The sequence below is a fragment of the Clytia hemisphaerica genome, unplaced genomic scaffold (assembly GCF_902728285.1).
Source record: "Clytia hemisphaerica strain Z4C2 unplaced genomic scaffold, Clytia hemisphaerica genome assembly, whole genome shotgun sequence".
Taxonomy (NCBI): domain Eukaryota; kingdom Metazoa; phylum Cnidaria; class Hydrozoa; order Leptothecata; family Clytiidae; genus Clytia; species Clytia hemisphaerica.
In genome coordinates, this window is record NW_027104439.1 from 356286 (window position 1) to 361997 (window position 5712).

The 5712-nt window shown below is 37.2% G+C and overlaps 1 long non-coding RNA gene across 1 annotated transcript; it reads left to right on the top strand.

Annotated features, from left to right (window-relative positions):
• Positions 1–2379: 2379 nt before the first annotated feature.
• Positions 2380–5132, top strand: LOC136820811 (uncharacterized). Its single transcript, XR_010848643.1, has 2 exons — positions 2380–2453; positions 4902–5132. It is a non-coding gene; the product is annotated as an uncharacterized lncRNA (long non-coding RNA).
• Positions 5133–5712: the final 580 nt, after the last annotated feature.

Below are 5712 nucleotides of genomic sequence, written 5' to 3' on the forward strand. Positions count from 1 at the left end.
GTTAGCTGGGCTGCTTTGTAGATTAGATTTCATCATTTGCCTCAAAGACAACCGTTCGGATTGTAGAAGTGGACCTGGAGGATAGCGGTTCGTCTGCTGGTTCCGCAGTGGATGCTTTTACTCGAAGCTGTTTGATGGTGTTGTCGTCGTCCAATGGGAGTACACCTCCACGTATGTTGTTGGTTAGTAGCTTGATTGCTCCATTGACGTTTACATTTTGCATCAGGTCTCGAAACTTTCGTGAGGTAGTGGCAAGGTTTCTCTTCTTATACGTTGAGGGAAGGCGCCGCTGGATAGTTTCCGCTTCTCGGAGAACTTAATGAAAGTCTCCTTTCTTCCAGATTTTCATTCTTCTTTCAAGCAGAGGAATGCAAAGAGATGGAAAAAAGGCTCGTCATATACCAGGTATCTTGCCCTTAAGGGAGTTCATGTCAAGTAAATAGGTTTCTTTTGTTGTTGCTATAAGAAATCTGCATAATTAGCGTGTTGTGACAAAATTATTTTGTTTCAAGCCTGATTATGGTCAAACTTTTATGGCCTATACTATGGGTACAGCTCTCCCATACGAAAAGGTACCTATATCTTCTTGCTCAGAATTTCCTAGCGATTCTACTGACGGTATAACCGCATCATAACCGCACCGTAATATTGAAAGCTAGAGCTCGAGAAAATTATAACTTCATCTTGATTTTACTCAACTTCTGACAGTTTTACAAGAACCAATTCAATATCATTGCGTTAAGACTTTCTTTTGGTATACATTGGTAAAATTGCTCCTTATTCTTAAAAATTGAACTACAATCAAGGTCATAATATTTGAGAAAAAAGGGAAATCCACCGGGAAGTTTTTGAACCACAATCGATTTGTAAGTGCTCTAAAGTAGGTTGGAAGGGTAGAGTTTTAACTCTGAGTTTTAATGCTGGACTTAAGACTCAGGACCTTAGGATCTGAGGATCCAAAAGTTCAAATATAGTCCAATAAGACTCAGAATATAGCCTGGAAGTCTGCCAACCCCTCCCAAATTGAAATATTCGATTAAATTAAAAAGATAGCCAAAAATCGACTTTCTCGCCAGAACTTTAAATCTTGAAAAACGTTAAAATAACCAAAATTCTCAATATATTATGACCTTGATTGTAGTAATCGGCAAAAATGAAATAACAAATTTTCATTTTTCTCGTCAAATCATGTAGAAACCGTCCGATTTGTATGGCGAGTCGTCTCTTCTGGACTTTCATTTAATGACCTAATCAACGTTTTTACAATAGAGTTTTCAATCGAAGTGGTCGTTATACTTTGAGTAATCAGAAAAGCTGTTTTTCCATCTCTTTCCATTCCTCTGTTTCAAGCGCTTGGAGGTGATCTTTACTCTTTGACGTTTTTGATGGCTTTTGCAGAAGAAGTGCTGTGATGTAATGTTCGAGGATGTTCACCATGTTGGTCTTTTCGTCGTTTGTTTCTTGGACAGAGGCCGGCATCTATGAGATAAAAATATATAATATATATTTAGGAACAAAGCATGTCAAATTCTTAGGGAATCATACCAAAAACTCAGTAAAAATTTTCATACTTCAAATCCACCCGAAAAGCTAAGAACTTTCATTTTTTAAATTATAAGACCTCACTTTTTCGTCTACATCTTTTTGTACAATGACTTTGTAGCAAGATGTTTGCTAAAAAGTAGTTAGAAATAGATTATAAGCATTTCGCCGGAAACACAAGTTTGAACATTTCGCGTATATTCATTTTCGCCCACTATTTTAATAGTTCTCGCCATTTCACTGATGCTTCAGTTAACTCCTTTCTTTTTCTCGACCAAAGAATCAAGACCATATTGTTGATCAACTCTATTTGTTTGTTTGCCGGTTGTTCCTAGAAAAGAACTTATAGAATTTCAAGTTTTACTATTTAATGATTTTCTTCTGTAAGGTTAAACGTTTAATTTGCCACCTCCCTCCTGGACCTTAATTTTAGAACTAGTTACCTAGCTGGCTGAGAAATAACATTTCGCCCAAGCTTTAAAGAGAAAAAGTCGATTATCTTTTCCACTGTTTTGGAACTTTTTTGTTTTATATGATGAAAGGCAAATATATTATGCGCTGCATCTTAAGAAGTTGATGTATTTTTGAAGGAAATTCTTCTGTATTTTTGAAGGAAAATCAATTATTTACCCTTATTTCTTTATATTTTCGGACCATCTTTTTTTCTCGTACAATGAACGATGTCAAGCGGCATCGAAACCAATCGGTAATTTTCTATTGTCGATTATCTTTTCGACGGTTTTGGAGCTTTTACACACGTATTTATTTGATTTTGTATCATGAATCTTCTGTATTTCTGAAGGAAAATTTACCTTGTATCATTTCTATCTATCTTCAGAACATCTTGTTCCGTATGGTGAAACATGGCAAGAGAATGCAAATCAAACCTCTCATAAATCATTTTCAACTCGGTAAGATTACTTCCTTGTTCTACTTATCGTTATTGATCCAGAGTTGAGTTTCGAGGAACATATCTCTAAGCAAGTCAAAAAGGCTAATTTGATGCTTGGAGTTATTAACCGTTGCTTCCAAAACCTTAGCCAACAGACTTTTCTTACTTTGTACTGTACTTTCGTTCGACCGCATCTAAGGAAACACGTCAACCTATTCGAAGGAGTGCAGATGCGTGCGACAAGGCTTGTCAAACTTTACAATAGTCATTCTTTATTCAAAAGTCATAGACTAGGAAGTTTAAAATTACCAACACTAGAGTTTCGTAGAACTTTTTGTGATATGGTGCAGGTCTATAAGCATCTTCACTTCTACGATAAAGCTACGATTCCAAAGAAAACTACTCTTCGGCCACGTCCGAATCGACAACACAAAGATGAACTCCAGCCGAACTTTGCAAGTGATGGATTCTGCGGCCCGCAAACAAAGTCGTTCTACTACAGAATCATCCCTACGTGGAATAAATTGTCGTCTGAGGTGGTAGCTGCCGATTCCATTAAAGGCTTCAAAAGTTGAAAGAAGCATGGAAAAGCCATCCAAAGAAATTCGATACACGAAATTTGTAAATTGAGATTGGTTTAAAGGCCCACTGAGTGCCTACAACCTGTTATTCTTTTTGATAAAAAAATAATAATAATCTATCGGCTCCTTTGTTTCGCAGGACTACATTTTTTGAAATTTGGCGATAGATTTTAGTTTCAATACGGCGTTTGTGTAAAAAGTACGCGCGGGCGCTCTTGATCTGAAATAGGTGGTTTCATTTCACATCCAGGAGTCTCGCCTCTAGCCCTTCAGGCTTTAAACTCAATGGTCCTGACCCATAGCACAAAACTAAAACCAGCCGCACGCTGCGAGTCCCGATCTAGTGAATTACTATGCATATAACAAAGTATAACGGAAGAAAAATAACTACCAATTGATTTATGCCATTCTCATTTTATGGAATAATGCCTGCAAAATAAATTGTTCCTCCTTCTTATTTCAAGACGTTCTGACTGTAGTGAGAGATAACACTACATTGCATTTTTCACCACAATGAAGTAAAAGTGGCGGTGAAGAATTATATTTTAGATCTTTTTAGCCAACCTGGCTAGATAGGTGGTTTGACATTCGAGGGTGATTTTGAAAGACTAAAGTAATAGGAGGCCATTAATGTAACAAAACGTTGAATTAGAATACCTCAAAATGAAAAAGGGAAAATGTATTGGAAAAAGATTTTTTGACCCATCCAGTACCCATCTTCTTGTATAGAAAATTGTATTTTGAGATCCTCAGATTAGTCTAGTCGTAGAAAATCTGCTCAGGGTGCGAAAAGATTCAACGCCATGAGGAGAAGGGTTTGAAGAGGTTTGACAGATTTTTGAAAACTTTTACAAAATGCTGCTAACACACGAATTGGTGTATTAATATATAGATTAGAGAATGAATTTCAAAATGAAAGATGAAGGCCCTGTATGAAAAAACTCATTTTACACATGTGCCAGTCGGCTCACTGGTTTAAAAGATTGCAAAAATTTTCGAAGGATCATAGTTCAATCTTAGGCAAAGTAGATCGAAGTAGATTATGAACATTTTTTTAAAAAGTTTTGTTTAAAGACATACGAATTAGCGTATTAGTGTCCCGGGGGGGGGGGGGTTACTTAGGCAAATGGAGGGTACGGTATGTGCCGCCCTTAAGGGTAGCTTTTTTGGACATAAAGTCCCGCTAAGGGTCGGGAAAATCAGAAAATCAAATTTCAGTCCCACTAAGGGTCGGAAAAGTAGGAAAATTTCAACTTTTTACCCCTGAAAGATCGAAATTTTGTCAAAATTGGTCAAGTTTGTCCCGCAAAGGGTCGTAAAATTCCCAAAATTTTTCTTCGTTTTCTCTTTTTTAGTCCCGATAAGGGTCCAAAGTTCGAAAGTCGGGCGGCACCCCCCCTGTCAGCTCGCAACCCTAGTACCCCCCCCCCCGGGATTAGTGTATAGATGTTAATTGAATAATCTCTCCACCCCACAAGGCCTACTTATGTTTGTAAGAGACTATTCCATACCAGACCTCCCTAATGTCTTGCTCATGGCAAGGTCACAAAGGCACAAATTTATAAAGCCCTAAGGGCAAGATGTCGTGCCGTGGTTAGGTAGGAAATCCTACCCTTCGGTCGAACCATATGAGTGCACCCCCTCCCCACCCAGTTTCGGTTTATGACTTGATAGTTTTCATTCTATCTAGCCCTTACATAATATCCGCCTCGTTCACGTTTGTTAATTACAGAATTTTTATATTTTTATCTTTTCAAGCTGTCAAGGTATACCAACAACGTTAGAAAAACCAGAAGAAGCTCGGAAAAACATGTTTTTTCAATGAAAAAAAACTGTGATATTAAATAAGCTTTCTCTTTACTTTCGTTTCTTTTATCATTTTTCAGTGAAATGAAGTCCATTTGCGACATGCAATCTGTATTATTTATGGAATGCCGATCGAGCAGACTTGGATGAATGCGCAATATCTGATGAAGTGTACTTTTTTGTGTTCAACTTACGACATAATTAACGAAGATATACAATGTCAGTAAGCAAGGAACGTGCAGCAATGAAACTATCGACCTACCAATTATTGATGACGATAGTATGACCGATAGTAGGATCCCCATTTTAAATTAGTTTTCCTTTCTTTTTTTGTGAGGCAATTCCACCTGAAATATATATTTTTTTGGTGCAGGATCGAATTTTTTCCACCTGCTGGTATCTGTATTTTACAAACCGGCACAAATTCGCCCTTTTTGCCTGAATTAGCCCTAAGTTACTGCATCATAGGACTGGAAAATGGTATTGACTTGAAATTTCGTCAATCATTAGGTATCAATAATAAAAGTTTACAATCAGACCAGTGGTTGTGCTAAAGTGAGTATTTTTGATAAAGCATTGACCGGTCTGTCAAATTATATAAGCCACTAACGTGACTAAATTAAAATTTTGCACACTATCTTAGATGGTCAATATTTATCACTGATGAAAATTTAAAGGCAAAAGCTCCAGTAGCACCTGAATTTCGGGAGTTGTTCAACATGTCTTTGACCGGTCTACCAAGTACCAAATACTAATAGGACTCTCTTTCATTTGACAAATCAGCTTTTTTACACGCTAGAAATCGAGTAAGACAGCGAAAAACCTTCAAGGGGCTTCAAATTTTCATCGAAAATGGGAGCTTATCGAATAATAGAATGTCGAATAGTAGAG